The 12,098-nt window shown below is 36.8% G+C and overlaps 2 long non-coding RNA genes across 3 annotated transcripts in view; both read right to left on the bottom strand.

Annotated features, from left to right (window-relative positions):
• The window catches only part of LOC309620134, a 687,819-nt gene that overhangs the window by 439,193 nt on the left and 236,528 nt on the right, over positions 1-12,098 (bottom strand). The window lies entirely within an intron of this gene.
• LOC309620116 overlaps positions 1-12,098 on the bottom strand; it is a 424,458-nt gene that overhangs the window by 384,067 nt on the left and 28,293 nt on the right. For both annotated transcript variants that reach the window (XR_014239420.1, XR_014239421.1), the window contains exon 1: positions 1-12,098. This exon is cut by the window's left edge and continues 16,474 nt beyond it; it is cut by the window's right edge and continues 28,293 nt beyond it. This is a non-coding gene — a long non-coding RNA (uncharacterized lncRNA).

Below are 12,098 nucleotides of genomic sequence, written 5' to 3'. Positions count from 1 at the left end.
TCATGTTTGAAAACCACATGTTAGAGCAGCATTCTTAAAGTGTGGTCCCTGTCCCAACAGCATCAGCATCACCGGGGAACTTGTTAGAAATGCAAATTCTCTAGCCCAACTCCAGACTCAATGATTCAGAAACTCTGGGGGTGGGACCCAGCAAACTTTTAACAAGTCCTCCCAGGGGTTCTGACGCACGCTAAAGTTGGAGGATGGCTGCCATAGAACAATGGTTCTCAAATTTTGGTTTGCATAAGAATAACTTGGAGAGATCTCATTAAAATGAAAATCTAATTCAATAATTCTGAGGTGAGGCCTGAGATTCAGCATTTCTAATGCTATCAGTTACTACTTACAAATGATGAGCAGCAACACTGTATAAACGGATTGTTCTTCTACTTTGATACCACAAGAATGGGCAGGGTACTTCATATAAATGCAGATTTCCTGGCCCCAAAATTTTGGAGTTAGCATATGGGAGGTAAGGCCTAGGATTTTAACAGCATGCATTTTAACAAGAAGCCCAGGCGATTCTCATGCAGACATCCCCAGACCACACTTTGGAACACTGACCTAAAAGTAAGCTATGAGACTTGACCTGGGGCAAATCACTTAGCTTCTCAATCCCCATTTCCTCATCTGCTGAATAAGGCTAATAATACCTACCCTATTGCCTCATAGAATTGTTGCCAAGACCAATGGGGATACCACAAGTAAATTAGCCAAGTAACTCACACTAAGGATCAAAGACAAAACCAGAGTTTGGACGCAGCTACCAGAGTTGTGAAAATGGAAGGTAGGATATAAAGTAGGACTGGCAGTATCCAATTCCTTGTGGAATGGCCCCTGGAGTGTGACAACAGCAACCCCCTCAAAACCCCAGGGGAGCATTCCTTGTGCCATAAACTGTGATCTAAACTACATCAAAAACTCAGAACCACTCATAAGGCTGTGCCATCTTGACTGCACAGATGGAAGAAAAGACTTCTTTTAAAACACACGTGCATGGGTGCACACACACACACACACACACACACCCACTGATGTGCTGTACTTGCTACTTTGGTGGATACTATGGTGCTCCATCCAGATCTCCTCTTAAAGAGTTCTTATACCCATCCCACAGCTACTGGGACCACCAATTGCAGATGGTTGACAACTGCATCACTCACTGCTAATTGCCCCCCCCAATCCCCGCAAAATAGTAAATCAAAAACAATACCTCATCTCACATGATAAACGGTAGAGATTGGTGCCACCCTAAAAGACTTAAAGAACGCAGGGGTGGTCATCTCCATCACACTCCCATTTAGTTAGTTCACCAGTCTGGCACCTACAAAAACTGAATAGATCACATGAGTGACAGTGGACTGCCACAAACTGAGAAAAGAAGTAATCCTAAGTGTACTTCCTGCGCCATATGATGCATCTATGCAAGAGCAGACTAACATCGATCTGGATTTTTTTTCCCTTCCGAAATACTGATGATACTAGGGCCGCAGTCGTTGTCCAGGATCTACGTGGTTTCTGCAGAGGCCAGACTGCCAAATTAAATGGAGCTATGATAGGTGCCACTACTCCTGTGTCTTTGAGATCTTTAAGTGTGGCACTAATCTGCACTATCCCCTACCTTGGGATGTGATATTGTTTTGATTTATTGCATTGGATGGAAGGAGGGAAGTTTAAGAGGCTTACATTTGGCCTTGGCCACTATAACATCCTTTATCCCACAGGCTAATGACCCAATATAAGGGGCTACTCCAACTCTAAGTATCTCAATACTAAGTAGTCAGCCCTCAGCATCCACAGATACCAAAACTGGCAGATGCTCAAGTCCCCAATATAAAGTGGTTTAGTATTTGCATTTAACCTACGTACATTCTCTTGTATACTTTATCTCTAGATTACTTATAATACCTAATACAATGTAAATGCTATGTAAATCATTGTAAATATAATGTAAATATTATGTGAGTAGTTGCCTATACGCAACAAATTCAATTATTGCTTTTTGGAATTTCTGGAATTTTTTTCAAATATTTTCGATCTGCAGTTCGTTGAATCCCCGGATGTGGAACCCGTGGATATGAAGGGCTGACTGTATATCTTTGGGGACTGGAGAAATAATCATCAGGTGGGTATATGGGCCCATTGGACCCACTGTAAGCCAGACTTTGACCAGGACTCCATTTACCTAGCTCCATGTGTCCCTTCTCTAACAGGGGAGGAACGATGACATTTTGGGTCTCTGGGTATTAATGTCAAATCAGAGCTTGTGCGCAGTATTCCTTGAAGCATCTGGTTATTCCCCTTTTCTCAGTGTACAATCACCAGAATAAAGGACCAGATGTCCCTTTAGGGAAAAACCAGAGGAAAACATCATTATATATACTTGCCATAGTGTTTCAGGTTTCCCCTTCCCAGGGACCCAGCCACACCTTCAGTCAGTGGGTTATGGGTCTGAAATCTGGCTCAGGGTCAAGAATTGTACAAGGTGCCATGACTTTTTGTTGAGGTGATATTCTCAGTCTCCTGCCATCAATTATCACTTTCTTTGATTAAATGTATTAAGTACAACCCTAATTTGTTGTCCATGTATTTTGGCCCTACAGATACCATGATCTATTAATCATCTCTACAACTCTTGGGGAATCAAGCCCCCTTAGCTGCCTCTCCAACCTGGCTGGTCATTACAATAATTCTGACTCTCTGGCCTCTGACCACTAAGCCTCACATTTAGCCTCATGTGACCACTATTCCTTCATGGTTCCATCTTCCCCATTACTATCAACAAGCTCCATGACAGCCTCTCCCACCATCAACTATAGCCTGCAGAGGAAAACCAACACTGGACTTCTGAATGATCTGTTACCCCTCTCACAAGCATATTCCTAATGGCCTTGCCATGGAATACAGTCCTTTGGTAGGTCTGGCCATATTTTATCCACTCCTGAATTCCCACTTTCCTAAGCTTTTTAATCCTTTGTCCACTGCTTACTATGACACTTCAGCACTGTTCAGTGTGGACCATTGCCTTCTCAAGCTTCTAGGAGGTATCCTAACAGTAAGATTGCACCATTCCCTGGAGTTCTTAATAGCGTGTTAAATCCAGCATTCTGGGAGAGTGCTCCCAAGTCAGTAACTCTTCCTTATCTAGTCTTATGATCCAGTTTCCTTGGTCAAGCACCTTCAAGATTCAGTCATACAAGTACATATTCCTTCAGCTCCTACTGGTACATGTTGGCTAATTCTTGTAGCTCCTTTGAGGTATAGTATTATACCTCTATTACGCTCAGTATATCTCCAGCGGGATTATGCTGTGACATAACCCTACTTATCTTCCTGGTAGCCAGGAGAGGAGATATGGCAAATTCTGATGAGGTTTCTATTGCTTTGTGTAGGAAAGGTCTCTGCAGTGTCTTCTGGCACAGAGGTGGTTGGAAGAGAAAGTGATAGCTCTTAATAGAGAATGGCAGGTAGCCTCTACAGTCTGTGAGGGTTAGAGGAATCTGGGAATCCAAAATATCTAGGGCACACAACCATATGTTCCCTTCTCATGTGTCAGTGTCCCAGATTTTCCTAACTAGGTCTCTGGCCTTGGCATAACCAATCTACTTAAGCATTCAATTATCTTTGAAGCTCAGTGATTCTAACTCAGTCATTCTTAAAGTGGGGACAATATTGCCCTCCAGGGGATATTTAGCAATCTCTGGAATCAATTTCTATTGTCATGATGGGGTGGGGATGCTTCTGGTATCTAGCGGGTAGACACTAGGATGCCGCCAAACATCTTACAATGCAGAGGACAACAAAGAACTATTAAGCCCAAAATGTCAGTTGTGCCAAGGAGAAATCCTGCCACTATTAAGGGCTCAGTTTGGTCTTCAGTTTCTTCTTGTCTCGGCCTCTTTGTAAGCTACCAAAGAGCTCCTCTGGCTTTCATACTTAGTTTCCCACTGCTTGCTAACAGCTCTTATCTTTTCATTATCCCTCTCTAGGGCATCAGTGTATCTTAACAACCAACTTCATTGTCTTTCTATGTATTTTTGCTTCAAACATTTTAAACATTGCACCTGCCAGGGCATTTCATCCTCCTAAAAAACTGGTGAATTTTTAGCAATTGGTCGTCCATCTAGTGCTAGAGATTATCCTCCATCACATCCCAGGATGGTGTCCTCACTGTCAGTCACACATTGAGTGATTCAGTCCCCAAAGCATATCTCAGTGCCTGCTTTTTTACACCATTTCTGGTACCACTGTGTCAGTTGGGTCCTCCAGGAAGGTAATGCCAATATATAGTTAGAAGTATCAAAGATGTATTGGAGAAAACACTTGTGAAAGTGAAAGGGAGAAGGTAGGGTTGTGTAGGGGGACCCCTCAGACCATGATACAGACCTGACACAATGCTGTCAGCACAACAGGTTGCTCCTTTAGAAGAGTTCCACTTTGGGCAGAAATGGCTAAGCCCTTATAACACAGTCTTGTTCTGTCATTGGCTGGAGCCACCCTAGAAGTACATGATTTCTGCGCAAAAGCCAAAGGAGACATGAAGAAGCTAACATCTAGAAACCGCTGGCTTACCACATTCCTCACATTTCGGCAATGTGTCCTTTCTTGAAGCAGCATCTGAGTGGTAGATTTCTATGTCTCTCAATGTGCTAACCCAGGGTTCAGGGATGACAATCTACATCAATCCACCAGGCAAGTTATTTAGGTCAACAAAAGTGCGAGCTGAGGGAGAAAGGAATCTAGAATATGTCACTGAGGAGGATTATATGTATCATTTGTAGTCTCAAGATCAAATGCAGCAGAAGGGCTCTGTTGTTTGTCCTTCTAGCCCTTCCCTTATAAGGTTCCCCAGGGAAAAAAACCAATGAGACCAACCAGATTTCTGAACAAACTCTTCCAGATAGGGCAAACTTACCATAAGGGACAAGTAGTTTTGAGCAGTGTAGAGAGTGGATAATGTTTTACACCATCTATATCTTCTTGGCTGATATACTGTAAGGGGGAAGGAGGTGGATTTATCAGATGCTGATGGCTGACAACTCAGTCCCTCCCTGGACATTCTCCCTGACTAAAAGAATTGTCTCAACCTACACTCATGTTCCCTCCCAGGGGTTGTCCATGGCTAATGACTGGCTGAGAAAGAGATACAAAGCTCCAGCCCCCTTGCCTTTATTTGAGACCATCTTTGACCCCAAACTCTCCATAAGGTTACCTGAGGCCCCAATTGTAAATTTATGTCAGCTTCTCCCTTTGCTCAACTCTGCCTTCCTCACTTCCTTGCAGGTAAATCTCCCAAGAGCACTCTACAGTAAATCTGCATCCAACTCTCCATCTCAGATTCTGTTTCCAGGGAACACATTCTGTAACATTTACTTATTTGGCTGTCAGCTGCTGTACTTAATTTATTCCAATAAATATTTTTCCTATATAAAATGTGTATGTGCAATCAAAATAATGCTACCTTCTTTTCTCCATTTTAGGGTCAAAGTACTACTTTAATATGAAGATACCAAGTATAATATAAAGTATATGCATGCAGACTTGCTATGGCCTGAATGTTTGTGTCACCCCAAAATTCATATGTTGAAATCCTAATGCCCAATATGATGGTTTTAAAAGGTGGGGCCTTTGGGAGGTGATTAAGTCATGAGGGTGGAGCCCTTATGAATGAGATTAGTGCTCTTTTACAAGAGACCCCAGAACTCCTTAACCCCTTCCACCATGTAAAGACACAATGAAAAGGCAGCAGTCTGCCACCAGAAAGAGGGCCTTCACCAGAATCCGACCATACTGACACTCTAATTTTGGACTTCTAGCCTCCAGAAATGTGAGAAATAAATTTCTGTTGCATATGAACCACCCAGTCTGTGGTATTATGTTATTCCAGCAGTCCAGATGGACTAATACAAGACTTAAGTGTGATTTTTAATCTATCCTTTCTTTAAGATGGCAATTTTAATCCTAGGGAAACTTTATTTTTCTACTATGAAAATATTATGTGTCAGTTGGCATATTTTAACCAGAGACGGATAGTTCTACAAATGGCTGAGAAAATTTATCTAGGCAGAACCCATCTTCCTAAGCAATTAACGATTTCTTATTTTTTATCTCATCCTTGGAGTGTGCTGTAAGTACCATGAAGCACAAAATTCACCTGTTTTTATTTGGTGATGGGGGTGGAGAGTGGAATTAACCAGCACAGCAAAGAAGAACTAGGAAACTTCATCAATAAGGGTACAATAACAGGGGGAGAGGGACTCTGCCACTGCATGGTTTTTACGTTATCTATAATTTACATTACAATACTTTAGTATACACAGTGTGACATACATGTGTGACTTAGTTTTAATCTACACCCTTAGGAGGAGTTAATTAATATTTGAAATGCACTAATCAAGAAAGCACGCTATCTGTAGTTGGCTTTGAAAGGCTCTAATCAGGATGAACTATCATTTTCTTAATTTAAGTAAAAGGCTTGGTTCATTAGCTTAAGGGGCATTAGAAACAAGTTTTTGTGGTTAATTTAGTTATGTTTAATATATGTGGATTGGCTGGAAATATTGTAATGGCACCTCCATTCTTGTACTAACTGGGTGTAATTACTGGTGAGCACAGCATTCTAGTACCCTTCAAAATTGCGCTCTATGCCTAAGGATTCTTTTCTGTCGTATACCCGACTCCTTTACGTAGAAACCTTGTCATTAAATCCAACTAGAAGATTAATGGAATTCCACCTGATTACAACAACTGTCTGGAGTGAACCATTCATGCAATGTTCTTGTCTAAATGCCTAAAGGACAGAATGCTGGAATTTCACCAAGAATGGGTGCATCCTTGCTAATGAATGTTTGTTCATTGGATGAATTTGGTATGCAACTTACTTTTATTGAAATACAGAATCAAGAATAAACTTATGGGTTTTCCCTACTCAATCATTGGAAGCTACCAGTGGACTCTGGCAATTAAGAATAGCCAAATTGCTTTAATTTCACCATAAGTTCCACTTCCTACATGGAAGAGTAAGCATGTAACAAACTGTCCCTCCTGAAGATAATAACAATAACCTTCAGGAAAAAATAAAACCTCAAAGATATCTATACCTTGTACACACTGTATGTACATTAACAAAAATTTGAATAACCACAGACTTATTTTCAGAAAGCATGTAGTCCAGGAGACTATATCTTTACAGGAGAACAACGTCTTCAATTTGCTGGAAAAAAAACCTGAAAAACTATTAATCCAGAATTCTATATCCAACAAAATATACTTCAAGTGTGAAAGCAAGGTAATGACACTTTCAAGTAAAGGAACACTAAGAGAATTTGTTGCCATCTAACCTCCACTAAAAGAAATGCTAAAGCAAATTCTTTGTACTGAAGAGAAATGATAATAAAGGGAAACTCGAATCTTCAGGAATAAAGGAAGAAAAACGGAAATGATAAATATCTGAGAAAAATACTAATTTTCTCTTAATTTCTTTAAAATACATAACATTGTTAAAGTAAAAATTATAACATTCTCACATGGAGTTCATAATGTATGTAGATGTAATATATATGACAACTATAGCATAAAGGTCAGTGAAAAAAAACAAATGGATCTACATGGTTGCAGTGTTTCTACATTTTACATGAAGTAGTATAAAGTAGTACTTACTCCAAGTAGAGTATAAAAGTTAAGAATGTATATTTTAATTATTAGAGAAACCACTAAAAAATATAAAGAGATATAATGAAAAAGCCAATAAATAAAGTAAAATGAAATTCAAAATATATTTAAATAATCTAAAAGAAAAGGGGTAACAGAGGAATGAAAACAGAATACAAATAATAAAAAAAATAACAAAATGGCAGATATAAATACAGCCATATCAATAATTACATTAAATATTTATAGACTAACCATTCCAGTTAAAAGGTTGAGATTATCAGAATAAATGAAAAAATCAAGACTCAACTGTGTGCTATTCACAAGAGACACATGTTAAATATAAAGACAAAGATAGGCTGAAAATAAGAGGATGGAATAAGATATACTGTGCAAGCAGTATGCCTACGAAGAAAGGAGTGGCTATATTAATATCAGATAAAATAGATTTTAAGAAAAAGAGTATTAACAGATCTAAAGAGGAAATGAGGAAGACACAACAATCATAAATGCATCTATGTCTAACAACAGCATCTCAAAATACATGAAAACTAAATTGAGAAAACTAAAGGGAAAAATAGACAATTCCCAATTAGAGTGGAGAATTTTAACAACCCTTTCTCATCAAATGACAGAAGAACTAGACAAAACTTCATTAAAAGTTTGGAAATTAAATAACATATTTCTAAATAATCTATAGGTAAAAGAAGAAATCAAAAAACAAATTAGGAACCATTTGAAAATTAACGACAATGCAAAACAAAAATTTGTGTGATGCAGCTTAAGAAGTACTTTGAGAGAAACTTTAGTTTTAAATAGTTATATGAGAAAAGAAGAAACACCTAATAATCAATGAATTAAAGTTCTCATCATGAATCTAGAAAAAGAAGAATAAAATAAACCCAAATAGATAGAAGGAAGGAAAAATAAAGAGCAGAAATCAACAAATAGAAAATAGGCAAACATTACAGAAAATTAACAAAACCAAAAACTAGTTCTTTGAAGAAATAAAGAAAATTGATAAATCTCTTACTAGGGAAAAAAAGAAATACAAAAAAAATTTTTAATGAAAGGAACCATCAGTAGAGATTATACCAACAATAAAAAGATTATCATTTTGAATAACTTTATACCAATGACATGAATCAGGCAATGTTTTTGGAAAATATAAGTTAATATCTTAATATTATTTAATATCTATTAAATAAGTTTATTTTTATCAAAAATCCTCTCACTAGGAAACTCCATGCTCATATGGTTTCACTGGTGAATTCTACCAAACTTCCAATGAAGAAATAACAACAGTCTTATATAAAGTTCTTCAGAAAACAGAGGAAAAATAAACACTTCACAAAACATTTTATGAAGCTCACACAACCCTGATATCAAAAACCTAACAAAGACATTACACAAAAAGAAAATTACACACCAATGTCCCTTAAGAATATAGAGGCAAAAATGTTTAACAAAACAACGACAGATCTAATCCTACAATATATAAAAAGGCTAATGCATAATGACCAGTTAGTATTTACCCCAGTAAAGCAAGACTGGTTTAACACTTGAAAATCAATTAATATAATTCACCATATTGACAGCCTAAATAACAAACAAAACATATGATCAAATAATTGATGTTGAAAAAATATCTGATAAAATTCAATACCCATTAATTATAAAAACACTTCACCAAATAGACATAAAACAGAACTTCTTCAACCTGATAAAGGTAGTCCGTGAAGCCCCTTCAGTTAACATCATACTTAATTGATAAAATATTGAATGCTTTCCCCTAATATGAGGAAAAATACAAGCATGTCTGGTCTCACCACTTCTATTCAACATGGTATTGGTGGTCCTAGCCACGGCATTGAAGCAAGAAGAAAAAAAAACGCATAAGGACTGGAAATAAATAAATAAAATTACTTCTGTTTGCAGATGGCCATGCTTATTTACATAGAAAATCCCAATGAAGCAACAAAACAGCTACTAGAACTAATAAAATTTAGAAAAGTTGTAAGGTATAAAATTAATACACAAAAAGTAATTCTATCTCTTACATTAGCAGCAAGCCTCTGGAAAACTAAATTTTTTAAAATAACACCAAAAATCATAAAATACTTAGGAATAAATTTAATAAAAGATGTGTATACCTTTCAGTGAAAACTATATAACATTACTGAGAGATGTTTTTAGAAAATCAAAATAAATAGAGAGATATACCTTGTTCATGGAATAGAAGACTCAATATTGTTACAATGTCACTCCACCCCAAATTGATCTATAGGTTCAAGGCAAACCTAATCAAGATATCAGCAGGCTTTTCTGAAGAAGTTGACAAGGTGCTTCTAAAATTGATATAAAAATTGAAACCTAGAATAGCCAAAGCAATTTTTAAAAAGAACACAGTGGGAGGACTTCCACTATCTGATTTCAAGACTTACTATAAAGTTGTAATAAACAAGACAGCATGATTTTAGCAAAAGGATAAACAGGTACATCAAGAAAACAGAATAGAGATGCTAGAAATAAATGCCAAAAAAAATCAGTAGATATTCATGAAAGGTTCCAAGACAATTAAATGGGGAAAGCAGAGTCTTTTCAAAAAATGGATCAATAACTGTATATCTGTTTTTTAAAAAAGAACATTGTCTCTTACTTAATTTGAAATGGATCATAGACCTATGTGTAAAAGCTCAAACTATAAAACTTCTACAAGATAACTTGGGAGAAAATCTTTGCAAGCATGAAGACAGCATAAATTTCTTAGGACATAAAAATTATGAAAAAAAATTGAAAAATAATTAATAAACTTAACTTCATCAAAATTAAAAACTTTTACTCTTGAAATACACCATGAAGAAAACAAAAAGACAAGCCAGAGAATGGCAGAAAATATTCACAATGCATATACTGACGAATTATTTGTATCTAGATTTTATAAAGAATTCTTACAAATAATAGCCAAACTACCCAATAAAAAATGAGTAGAAGATTTGTACAGACACCAAGCAGATATACAAATGGTAAGTCAGTTCATGAAGATAATCAATACCATTAGTCATCAAAAGAAATGCAAATTAAAATCACAATTAGATACCACTGTACACGCATTAGAATGATTAAATTAAAAAGACTGATCTTAACAAATAGTGGTAAGATTTGGAGCAACTGGAACTTTCATACACTGCTGATCGACCTGTAACATGGTATAGCCCAAGCATTTGTCAGTTTCTTAAAAATTTAGACATATCCCTTCCGTAAAACCCAGTATTCCACTCCTAGGTGTTTACTCAAGAGAAATTAAAACAAATGTCCGTACAAATGTTCATAACAAATTTATTCATGAGAGCCATAATCTAGAAACAATCCTAATGTTCATCAATTTATAAGTGAACAAACAAAACTCTGAAATATTCATACAATGAAAAACTAATCAGCAATTTTAAAAAGGAACTACTGATACATGCAACAGCATGGATGAATCTCAAACTAACTGTGCTCATGAAAGAAGCCATACAGAAAAGAGTACATACTGTATGATTCCATTTATATAAAACTCTAGAAAATGCAACTCTAGATTTTTTCACTAATCTCTAATGAAAAACTACAGACCATTTGTTGTCCAGGGCTAGGGGCAGAGCGAGGGACAAACTACAAAAGTGCATAAAGAATATTTTCTGGGATGATAGAAATGTTCTCTACCTTGATTTTGGTGGTGGTTTTATGTGTGTATACAACTACCAAACTCATCAAACTGTACACTTTAAATTGATGCAGTTTATTGTGCATAAATTATACCTAAATAAAGTAGATATTTTCTAAGTCCACTTCAATAGTAGAGCAGAAATAACCCATTTTAGCAGGTTTGTCTGCTTGCTGTTCAAATGTTTATGGTAACTGCTCTGATGTAAACCTGTCTCAGGGCTCAAGATGCTTTAAACTAGAACCTGAAGCAAGATCATCTGGTCCAGACCCCTCAGTATACAGAGGATTAACGCAATAAGATGAAAGGACTTACCCAAAGTCGCAAATCCAGTCACTAGCAGAGCCAGGACAATAATTTGGATCCCACACTATCCAGTGCTTTCTGCCATAATACAGAAACTGCTCACAAAGCTTTGACTTACCCAATTGCATAGATACCAAGAAATCATAAGCCAGAACAAATGGCTAACACTGCATTCCACCAATAAATGTCATTGGCAGTCATTTCATAGTGCAACTTAGAACTTAGAAACAAATGGCCTTGAGAATAGCCTTTAGGAACCTGGAACATAACTGATTCATAAGTAGAATAGCTGCTGTATATTCTGAGTGATAAATAATTGTAGTTCTTATTCCAATGTGTTCAACTCCCAAGAGCCATGAGGGTAATTAAACCCATAACTCATACATCTATCAATGGCACAGCCAAGTATTCATAATTTAAATCTTGAAAATCAATT

Source organism: Balaenoptera borealis (assembly GCF_965194805.1).
Source record: "Balaenoptera borealis genome assembly, chromosome: X".
NCBI lineage: Eukaryota > Metazoa > Chordata > Mammalia > Artiodactyla > Balaenopteridae > Balaenoptera > Balaenoptera borealis.
Note: the sequence above shows the minus strand (reverse complement) of the source record. Positions and strands in the feature narration are given on the sequence as shown.